Consider the following 12,744-nt stretch of genomic DNA (forward strand, 5'->3'; position numbering starts at 1 on the left):
ATGTCATCCACTGGCAAATCCGATCACCAGAACAGAGTGTGGGATGGTCCGAGTTTGGTCGCGACAAAATCAGTACACATTATGGAATGCCAGGGCGTGGTTGCCTATACTGGATATGAATGCAGCACCCAACCAGCACACGTGAGATCCAGGAAAGAAGGGGCAGAACTGGCAGGGGGATTAAGGGGCTGGTCCCCTCACCGGACAGCTACTCCCACTGGAGAGCGTGGGCTGGGGTAGAGACAGACCAGACTAAGCAAGGCTGCAACACCTGTGCGCTGCATGTGGACTAGATCAGGTAAAAGTCAGGCTGGGCTGATTATTCCTGTGGGTGCAAGCATAAATTAGAGTGGGTGAGGGATGATTGGGCATAGCTGCAGCACCAGCTGGCAGTAGCTGGCATTGGGGACTAATTCTGTCAAGTCAAATCACAGAACCACCTAAAGAGTGCATAAACCGGGACTGAGAGAGACCTGGGAGGGAAAAAGTGGGTTCCCCCGTCTTGGGTCACGATTCCCGTGGGAGGGCATGAAAACTAGGACAGGGGCTGGGATGGCTAGACAGAGAGGCACTCAACAACATCAGTGAGGGCTGGATGGTTGAGTTGGTTAGATAGAACTAAGCTTTAGCATCCATTGACAAGAACAAGAGCCAAATGGGATGAGGGACAGACTGGTCTTCTGCTACACATACTGGCAAACCAGGGTAGGGTGTGGGCCTGGTGGGGGTTATTGTGGGTCTCCCCGGCTAGGCTGCAGCTCCCACTGGTTGATGTAAGGACCGAGTATGTGCTGGACAGAACCAGACTGGACTGCAACACCCATTGGTTCCAGTGCAACTCGGGAATGAAAACAGAACCAACCCAGCAAGTGAAACCACCAGCTGATCGGGGTGATGGACTGTGCCGGGCCCTGTGCTTGCTAGAACATACAAGAAACTAGTCTGGGAATACCTCAAAGTTTCTTTGGAGATCTCCCCAATCGAACTGCTGGACTCAGAACTCTAACCAGGAAAAGACAGAAGACAGAACAGGTCAATCATTTATCTCAGCTATATGTTGGCAGTGAAATACTGGGGCAAACGGTGACTTTATGATGGACCATATCAAGCAGTGGACAACCTCATCGAGCGCAACTGGCAGCAATTCATAACTGGAGAACTATTAAAACCATTTGAGCAAGGATCTCAGAGCATGCCGCACATCCGGGACTTGGGTTGGGTGGGAAACTGGGTGGGGCTTCTCCTTCAACATCCCCCTTTACCTCAGATACATGATGGAAACAACATGGACATAATACTATTACCCACTTCCCTATACCCCCTGAACCTTTTTTTTTTTTACCGTAATTAACTATGTAAAAATTGTCAACAACAATACAATAAAATAGATTATATATATATATATATAAAAACATTATGGAATTAGTTGACATGACGTTGAGTATCCAATATGTTAAAAGAGAAAAAAAAAAAAAGAATGCAAGTTCTGAACCACATCCTGTGAGTTCTACATTGACGTTTTCAATTATTAGTTTATATACAACAGGGTTATATACACCTTAAAATGACTATAGATCACTTTTCAGTTGTCTCATGTCTGTTTTAATTTTAGTATTTAGCAGTTTATAGCCTTGAAGCATGATTTTGCTGAACCTGGCTGTTTTTCAGGTAGTCTAACTCTATAACTCTAACAAGACATATGTCAACAGTTTAAGTGAACAGTTTTAGGAGGGGTGTGCAGAGAAATCTTCAATACCCCAGTGAGGAACAAATAATCTTTGTGTCCCACCCAGTGAGTTTTAAGTGCATCCCTGTTGACTATTTCCTGTCTGTTTCTAAGTTTTCCTCGTTGTTATCTATGTATTCCAATTTTGTTTGTTTGTTTATTTGTTTGTTTTGAGGGGTTTCTGGAGTGATCCTGATGGTCGTTATGAGAGAGGGTGGGGACCCAAGGTCAGAACCGGGAAAGGACCAGAGTAAGCTCCTCTCCCTAGTCCAGAAGGAAGTTTACTGTTCTCCTGTTTCTGCAGACCGCTCAGTGCTCCTGGTTGTCGTTCCAATGACCTTGGATCCTGCAAGTCACAAGTTGGGCTTCTTCCATCCCATGTGGTAGATCCAAATGGGGGTGGGTGGGTGACCTCAGAGTTCTTGGCCTCCGAAGGCACTCCAATTCCTAGTGGTCTCCTTGGCAGTTGGGATGTAGTCCTCGGTGCTCGTACTGATAGTCCTTGGTGAAGATCTGGGAGTCTTCAGGCTTGGGATACAAACCTCCTCCTGTATGCCTGCTCCACTCTGGGGTCCCCCCCCCCACTTTATGCATACGACCTCCTGTTAAGAGATTGTTAGGATTGCTCCTAATTCCCCCCATATGCCTTTGTAGCTTTGTTATTGTCTCATGCTGATTCGAGTCTGTTGTCAATGAGTTACCAGTTATGATCCTCGTAGGCTATATTTCCCATCTTCCTTACACCTTCTAGGGTGATGTAAGATTTCTCTGCTCTCCCTCCCCATTTCCAAGTAGCATAGGGTCTTACAAGCATATTAGGTTTTACAATTCTTTGATGTAGATCATAATCAATCTAACTTATATCGATTGTTGGTTCATTGGTTACTCCACTATGTCTTATTTCATGAGATACAGGCTGTTTGGGGTTGAAATAATATTACTGTTTTTTGGATTGGCATCATTTCATAATAGCCACATAAATAATAACAACAACAACAACATCAACAGCAGATTATAGCACCCTGAAAAAATAATGTGCCGCTGAGTAACCAACACATGCGTGACAAAAAGGAAACACAGAAGTCTCTTGGGAAAAATGATGCCATTGTATGAGCATGTGATGAATTCTACTAGAGAAAAGAGATTTCTTGGAAGCAATCAAACCAAGATAAAAACATCAAAACACAAGGGATACGGCCAAAAAAGCAAATATACAATCAAAAAAACAGTATAGATTGGACAATTGGAGTTACACTTTCAATGTCGGCTTCCTTATATGAGAATATATGGTATTTGTTCTTTTGTGATTGACACATTTCACAGAGTATAGTGGTTTCTAGTTGGGACCACCTGGTTTTAATAGAATAATTTTATTTTTCTTAATAGCTGAATAATACTCCATTGAGTAGATGTACCACAATTTCTTTAACCACTCTTCCTTGGACGCACATCTGGTTTGTTTCCATGTCTTTGCTATTGTAGATTGTGCTGCTGTAAATATAGGATTACAGATCCCCTTCTCACATGTAGATTTCACTCCTTTTGAGTATATTCCTAGGAGCGGGATAGCTGGGTCATATGGCACATTTATTTGCAATTTTCCAAGCACCCTCCATACTGATTTCCACAGTGGTTGTACTAGTCTAAACTCCCACAAGCAGTGAAGCAGGTTGCCTTTCTCTCCACATCCACGCCAACAGGTGTTGTTATTCGATTTCTGAATGTAGGCCAGTGTCACTGGAGTTAGGTGGTTCCTCAACGTGATTTTCATTTGTATCTGATGGCTAGGGAGCCTGAGCATCTTTTCATATGTCTGTTAGTCATTTGAACCTGTTCTTTTGAGAAATGTCTGTTCATTTCTTTTGCCCATTTTGTTACAGGGTTTTTTTTTTTTTTCACTGTCCCTGGGTTTCTGAATCTCTTTGCAAATCCTGAATATCGGTCCCCTATCACATGTGTAGTATGCAAAGATTTTCTGCCTTTCTGTTGGTTGCTTCTTCACTTTGTTAATTGTTTCCTTTGTTGTACAGAAGATTTTTAGTTTGATGTAGTCCCATTTGTTCATTTTGGATTTGATTGCCTTTGTTTTAGGCGTCTTTTCTAAGAAGTCTTTCCCTATTTCTATATCTTAGAGTGTTCTTCCTATGTTTTCCTTTAATAGTTTGATGGTTTCTGGAACCTACTCCCAAATGATTCTAATGGATGATACCTTGCCCAAGACCAAGCTATAGTGTATAGATGTACTGATAATGGTCATTATTTTGTACAGCAGAAAAAATGGTTTCCACATTTTGATGCTGAACACAGAAATGAGGCAAACAACCTTTGTTTCTTTCACTATCATTGACTAAGGAGGACAATTGGCCTCCTGGCAGCAGGAGTATTGGCCATAGTGATGTTGGTCCCATAGGGAGGCTTTGCTTGCCACACAGCAACAATCCAGAATCGTATCCATATCTTTGACAACCTTCTAGACAGTGGGAGCAAAATTAGCTACTTACGAAAGTCCTATTTCTCTAACAGTAATGGTCAAGGACAATGCACTAGATTTAAACTACTTCCTGGCAGAGCAAGGAGTGGGTGTGCAATATTACACATCTTGTGTACCTCATACCTGAGGACACAGAAATCAACTTAGAATACAATCTTGGTAATGGAGGAAAAAGTACTGTATGGAATGAAGGAAGAAGTATCCTTCCTATGATGACCTGGTGCATGCCCCTGTTGGGTAAACACACAATGTCACCTCTAATCCCAAAAGTATGTTATGGAGTTAAGAGAAAAGTCTGAGGCCAGGTCCAGGCCCTCAGCAAGGAAAAAGACATCAAAAGCTTATACAAATGCCAGAACTTGAGAGGTGAGCACTATGTAATGAGCATCTGGTGGTTATAGATTATAAAGTTGCTACCTATGTTCTAGACCCACCAAGAGAGAAAAGCCACAGCAAGTCCCAAGTTTTAAGCTGTGCACCACCAAAACCAAGGTCCAGTTTGAGCCTGCCAAAGTGAAACCATAAGCTAGTCCTGCTTGAGTAGACATCACCCAATTAGAATAAAGAAAGCCTTATTATCCCAGGACACTTATTGAAAATCAACATCTTGCTAAAGCAATTTACCTTGTCGTCTCTGATAGGAAACTTTTGCCTTAATAAATGGTACACCTGCATTTATTTCCCAGTCTATGTATTGACTTAAGAACCCACAAACTTCACATATAACCATATTTTACCAGTTTTTCTCATGTGTTGCCTTTTCAAGAAAGTACCTTGGACCCTTCTACTTTACCCTCTAGACTATCATTTCTAAAAAAATGAATCTTGAGTCTGTTGCTCATACAATGCAATGTTTTTAGCCATGTGAGAGCTATGTCCACCTTTAACTAACATCTGTGATGTATCATGTCAACCCAGAATTCTGTATGATCTGTACCCTTGTTAGGGATGTGCTCAAGCACAATATCCCAACTTTCACCTCAGTGAAGGGGCCCCATGATCAAGTTTCCCTGTGAGGTACTGGAGACCATCCTCCTGGCATTTTATGCTTAAATGAAATCCCAACTGGTCATGTAACTGAGTAGTTTGGTCTTACAGTGAGCTCTGAAATTTGACTTTGGCAAGACTCCAGGTGGGGCATTGGATAGAGATTCTGCAAGCTACTTTTTTCAACAAGCTACATGCAATCTTGCCCTCACTTTTACTTATCTCCCAATCTAACCCATGCACATTTGCTTCAGGCCCTGGGAAACAAGTATACTTGTACTATTTCTAAACCTCCATGTTTGGGTACCTGATTCTGATGGACTGGATCAAGTCCAAGTCTCCTGAAGAATGTACCAGACACTTTAATTCGTCCCAGAGCCCCAGACTATAGCACAAACACCCAGGTTACAATTATGATGCTGGAAACATCTTGAGGTATGAGATCAAGTTCATTGGAATGTCAATGAGCCCTCCATAAACACCAAAGATATTCCTAAACCAAACATATCGCTCAGTAATTTAGAATCCTGTCAGCATAGGCAGCAGTTATAAAATTAGCAGAGGAAGGGCCCGGTGGCACGGCCTAGTGGCTAAAGTCCTCACCTTCAAAGCCCCGGGATCCCATATGGGCCCTGGTTCTTATCCCAGCTGCTCCACTTCCCATCCAGCTCCCTGCTTGTGGCCTGGGAAAAGCAGTCAAGGATGGTCCAAGGCATTGGGACACTGCACCCGCGTGGGAGACCCGGAAGAGGTTCCTGGTTCCTGGCTTCAGATCGGCGCGCATCGGCCTATTGCGGCTCACTTGGGGAGTGAACCATCGGACGGAAGATCTTCCTCTCTGTCTCTCCTCCTCTGTGTATATCTGGCTGTAATAAAATGAATAAATCTTAAAAAAAAATTAGCAGAGGAAGCAAACTATATCCCAAGCACTACTGTTGCCATACCTCTATTCCAAAGTAGTTTTGTTAGTACAATGATTCACAAGTGCGAGAATGTGCCTCTCTGGATTGCTCTGTGGTGTGAAACATTTCACAGTTCATACTGTGTTTAAAAAAACTGCTTCAGTCCAGTAATCAGAAGCAATATTGATTTTGGTGCAGAGTGGCAGAATGGATAACAACTCCTCCAAGAAAATTCAGACAGGAATGTTTACACATAGAATTTACATTGTAAGACATGCAGCTATTGGTTGAGACCTACTATAAAGCACCAACCCGAGTAGTATTGAGCATACACATATAATGGAGTCATACACATAAAATGGCTGATAACCATTACTTAGAAGATATAGCCATGGCATACAGGTGCTATATGCACAAAACTGCTACTTTCTATGGACTCTCTTGTGCTGCCTCTGTACGCTATCAAAATTAAGCCAAGCCCTCAGCATACCACTGTGTGAAGGAGGCCAACTTTCAGATAACATTTTCTTGCTATTGCAGAAAAGGCAGCGATTCCATCAGGAGCTAGGCTTTTCCTGGTGTAGCACTTGTTTCCTGTTAATACATCTTCCATGCTATTCTCTGGGGGTTCTTGCAGTGCTCAATCTACATAGAAAGAAGAATGTTATTTATGGACTGTGGTCACAGTCAAAGTGTACTGAGAGTATTGCTGATATCTGTTAGTCAAGCAATTCCTCTCCACACCAGGTATCTTCAGATACCATTCAGAATGCCAGAAAAGAGAAGTCTTCACTGCAGACACTACAACTTTGAACTTACCTTCTTGAGGCTCTATGTCAACAGGAATGTACAGATGAATTTCTAGTAGGCTGCATGGTGACAGGATCCAAGAGGACATCATCAAAAGCACTTCCATCCCTTCAACCTGTTACTGAGTTATTGCACTCAACCTTATTGCTAGGTTAACTTACAATTCAAACAAAGATGTTGCAGTATTATTACATTAAAAGTGAGAAAGAACATGAATAGGGCTAATGTGGTCCACTTGAGTATGTCCTCATATCCTTGATCCATTGCAGCTTGCCCCATGAGCAGACGCCATTGTCTGAACACCTTGTGCAAACATAATTTTCATGGACTTCAGATGAAGATTTTGTTCTCACCCATGAAGTATGGAGACACAGGCCAGCTGTCCTTAGCCAAAGCGAATGTATGGGTAGCTCAGGAGGAGTATCAGTTGTGACTCCTAGATCACCTTCAATGAGAGGAGACACCATTTGGTTTCTTGTTTTACTTGAAGTGAAGGCAAGTAAGATGTGGATTTCCATGCTTCATGGGCCTCAGAACAGACTGCGCTGACATGGGACAACTCTAGACACCACTAGAATTTCATAAGTTTCCGTGTGCCATTTTCAACAATATTTCAGTATAGTTGGGCTATTAAGGTAGCCCTATGTGAGGTTCCCTATTTGGCGTTGTGGCCAATTAGACATCATTTATCTTGCCAAATTGCTCATATAATCCTAGTCCCTTCCTATGCAACATTTCTTTCCTTTGAAGTTAGGCCCACACTAAGGTCCAATTCTTCTTGTGGCTTCCTATAGTTCTCTACTTAGTTTTCCTCAGATGCCTTTTCTCCCTTCTCTAAATTCTAGAACAGTTAACTAGTCCCCTATTTTTTTAAGGATTTATTCATTTTATTACAGCCAGATATACACAGAGGAGGAGAGACAGAGAGGTAGCTCTTCTGTCCAATGATTCACCCCCCAGGTGAGCCACAATGGGCCGGTACACACCAATCCGAAGCCAGGAACCTGGAACCTCTTCCGGGTCTCCCACGTGGGTGCAGGGCCCCAAGGCCCTGGGCTGTCCTCGACTGCTTTCCCAGGCCACAAGCAGGGAGCTGGATGGGAAGTGGAGCTGCCGGGATTAGAACTGGGGCCCATATGGGATCCTGGGGCTTTGAAGGTGAGGACTTTAACCACTAGGCCACGCCGCTGGACTCATAGTTCCCTAATTTGCAGACACACCAACCATATGGAATCTGAAGCACCTGTTAAAGGCTGAGCTCAAGAATTACCTTGTCAGGGGGTACTTCTAAATGCTTAGAGTTTTTCCAGGCAATTCATAGTCAAGGATGAGTGTCTTGCCAGAGGGTAGGCAGGTCTGACTTATTTCATACAACAACTTTACCTCATCTTGATTGGATGGGCTTCTTTCACTCCTTGAATTTTACTCACCACCCTATTTTTCCTTGTGACTCATTTGTAACCCCAATTCATGTCTTCACCTGTGCTATCACACAACACTGACTTCTGTTCTCTTGATCTAGGATTAACTCATGAGGCTGTTGCATATAGCTATCTACTAGGTGGTTGTATGCTAACTTGCAACATGATGACTGCCATTTGAACATTGTGACATTCCCCTGATAGTCTGCTACAAGTTACTACTTAAGGGTGCCTACCATTTAGCTCAACTATTTAACAGAAGTCCAAACATAGTGGCTAACCTCTCTGAACAATGCTTCTTTAATTAAGACCCTATATTCATAGATATCAAATGGGGAAATTAGCTGATAAGGCAACATGGGCATGAAATTCTATGATGGTCTTGCCATGACTCTCTACAAGTCTGTTACAGAAACAACCTTTATACTCCATTTTAAGTCATGTATTCTTTGACAAATTCTCAGCCTCCACATTGTGTTACAGAAGAACAGCTTCCTAAAATCTTTGGTGATATTCCAACACGTCGTCACCATTAGGAACCTTCAACAAGAAAGGCTAAACATAGTACCATTGGCTAAGATTAAAGGACAATTCTTTGGCTTGCCAATAGAAGTCAAATACACAAACTCCAAGTACAAAGGCTGAAGAGGTTATGTTTTACCAACAGCAGCTTTCCATTTCTTTACTTTCCATACAGCTATTCTCAGTGTTGTACGGTGTCACCTGCCCCCAGTCACACTTTGGACTCAGGTTTCTAAGATTCTTTTTTCATGACCTGGTCTACAACAGTTTTTCTAGAATCATCTCTGGAAATCAGGTTAGCAACTTCTATGAGAACCCTCTTTGGCTTTAGTGGCTTGTCCACTCCCCTTGTCTACTTATTCAGTTAATTTCTGTATGTAGGCAAATAGGATACAAGATAAACTATTGCCATCTAGACCCATGGCTGGGAATGACCAAGGAGAAATGTAGAAAAGATTGCTGGAATTTCCCCCCTATAAAAGCAAAGGTGTTTGATTAGAGAGTGGAGGAATCACCTGACATCCTCAAGCTAGAAGCCTGGTGTATTTTTACTATGTGATATCTTCATGAGATATTTCTCACCAACAGGGATCTCACTGAGGATTCAAATGGGAAATGAGGAAGTCAAGTTATCCCTGTTTGCAGATGACACAATTGTATCTATGGGAGAACCAAAAGACCCAGACTTTGGAGCTCATGTCTTTTACAAGGGGGGTAGAATACAAAGATCCACGAAGAGAAATTGATGGGCTTAGTATGCACAAACAACCTATGGCTGAGAACAAACTTGTAATAATAGTCCCATGGAGAATCAAGATGGCAGAATAAGGTAAGGACACATTAAAACAGATGGAGAAACATTTAATCAGCATGAAACAGAGAGGTCACATTCCAGGAAATAGGACAGGACAGAACAACGGCAGAGAGGTACCTGGAGACTGACAGACACAGGAAAGCAGCTAAAACAATGATGTTGTGTTGCAGGAACTGATACTCCAGCAGCATTCATCTAACAGCAATCTGAGCTCCACCAGCAGCAGGAACTCCACCAGCAACCAGGTGGAAAGGGACTTTCACTGGGAGCTTGGGAGATGAACCCAGAGAACTGTCTGTCATGCTGGTCTGTTTGATTTGACCAGGAGCAGAGATAGAACAGCAGATCCCAGATAGGCAGTGTGAGAACAGGGTGGATTTCGCAGCCCAATCATCCCCCTAGAGCCGAATTGCATGCCATTTTTATTAAGAAGTCAAAGGCAAGGGAAAGTACTGAGCATATGCTGAGCTGGGTGTGAACTCATTTCTGAGATATTGAACTGCAGCAATGCAACATTTTACACGTTCCACCCGAGATAGGTCTGGCTAGTCCTCAGACTTGACAGCCAGCATATCAAGAACTCTAACAGTGGCACATCAGATGCTATTTTTCACACTGTGGCAATAGCTTTAGGACTGCAGGGGACAACAGTGAACTGCACATGTGCTGAGCTTGCAAGACCTCATTGAGGTCTGTGGATTGCACCGGTCCCGCAGAAAAATAATGCCGACTGTGGCATTGCCTGTGTCAATATAGGTCCGAGTAGCACCCAGTGCTAATGGCCAACAAGATCCGGCAAGATCTGCACCATCAAAAACCTAGCTATATAGCACACCTTGTGTCTCTCTAATCCTGGGACCTGCTCCAAAGGGAAGTGGGAGAAAGGCTGCAGAGTCGACAGTGCAATCTCAGCATGATATCACAGGACATGGAGATTGGTGGGCCAGAAGCTGGGGCTATAGAGTTCACGGTGGAAATCTAACATAAGAACCCAGACCTGGAACTTGCTGGAGAGATTGGCACAACTGACTACAAGCAAAGAGCTCTGTACCAACTGCAATAAGTAAAATTGAACTGTAGACCTGTGGGTGACATGGCTTAGAAACCTGCACCAAGGAGAAGAATCCGATAACTAGAAGTACAATGACCAAGAACAAAAAAAGACACAAAGGCAACATCAATATTCCTGAAGACTCCCCTGCAAAGGAGCAAAACCCTATTCCAACCTCAAAGTTAACTGAGGAAGACATTGAGAAAATGGGGGACACAGAATTTGGAAAACTTAATATAAAACTTCTGATAAACAATGAGAAGCACAAAGAAGAGTTCAAAGAATTTAAGGAATATGTTACACAAGAAATAGCAGCAATAAAGCAAATCAAGGCTGATACATAAGAAATTAAGAACACAGCAGAGCAAAGTAAAAGTACAGTGGATAGTCTCCAAAATAGAAGGAAGCAAGCAGAAGAAAGAATCTTAGGATTGGAAGATATTTCTTGTCACCAGTGGGAAGCAAACAAAAAAATGAAACAGAGAGGGATCAGGCCAAAAAAAGTATTCAAGAAGTAAAAAACACTATTAAGAGTCCTAATATAAGAGTTATGGGAATCCCAAAAGGTGCAGAAAAAGAAACTGGTTTTACAAATGTATTTAATGAAATAAGGGAAAATTTCCCTAATCTGGAGAAAGAACAGGGAAACAACATCCAAGAGGGGCACAGAACTCCCAACAGGCTTGAACAAAAGCGATCCTCACCAACACACATGATCATCAAGCTCCCTTCAATAAAACATAAGAAAAAGATACTTATATGTGCACGTGAAAATAATCAAGTGACATACAAAGGAATTCCAATTAAACTCACAGAAGACGTCTCACAGGAAACTCCACAGTCAAGAAGAAAATGGAGTGACATATTCCAGATTTTAGAAGAAAAAAATTGTCGGACCAGGATAAAATATCTAGCAAAACCTTCTTTTGTTTTTGAAAATGAAATAAAATTCTTCCACGGTAAATAAAATTTAAAACAAATTTCTTCTTCCAAATCTGTCCTACAAATGATACTTCAAGACAGTCTCTTGACCGAGAAGAGGAATAGACCCAACAAAACCAGAAGACTATAAATCAATGAACAAACCATTTATAAAATGACAGGACAAAATTACCACTCATATTAATCCAGAATATAAATGGCTTAAGCTCAATCCAACATCATAGAATAGTCAACTGGATTAAAAATCAAAACCAAATTTTTTGTTGTCAAGAAGAGACACATTTCACCAACAAAAATCAGCAAAAACAATATCGCATGGCTTTTGATGTTTTCTGTTAGTTTCATCTCTTCAAAATATTTCTGATAAAATTATTCAATGACTCACAGATCATGCAGAAGAATCATTTTCTTCAACAAGGACTTTGATTTATTTACATTTCTTCAAACCTTAGCCATTCACCAGCATGTTATGTAATTCCACAGAACTGTTAATTTCTTTTCATTTCCTGAAGTAGATTTTGTTTTGCGGCTTTTCAGTTAAGGGAATATAGAGCAGTTATGCATTGGAGACAGTCGTATATAGTAACATGTGGTTTGAGTTCATGGCATTGCAAATTTCTATTTTTTTATCATCGATTTTCTATTGTGACTTTATTTAAGCAGATGTACAGCAACTGAAATGAACACTAATATATCCGGATGTGAGGTTATAATGTAGTATGCATATTTACTTCCAGAAAAAGATGGATTAACTATGAAAAGGGCTCATTGTATTTTGACAAGGGGATGTTGGACTCTCAACAATTGTCAATGCCCATAATGATGGACATTAGACAGTGCATGAAGAACTATACTTTAATAATGGTGTAGGAAAACTTGGGAGGGGGAGAAGGGGAACTGCAGGAGGCAATAAAGGTAATTCCAGAGGTTTAGCAAACAGTGCTTAGAAGGATAATAGTAGTAATAAATAAAACCTGAAAAAGAACAGTCTCATTCAAGACAGGGAGTACCACCTTAGATACATCGGAATAAAACCTAAACAAGGATGTGGAAGACCCAAGAATTATTCAATGTTTAA

The sequence above is a fragment of the Ochotona princeps genome, chromosome 2, assembly GCF_030435755.1.
Source record: "Ochotona princeps isolate mOchPri1 chromosome 2, mOchPri1.hap1, whole genome shotgun sequence".
NCBI lineage: Eukaryota > Metazoa > Chordata > Mammalia > Lagomorpha > Ochotonidae > Ochotona > Ochotona princeps.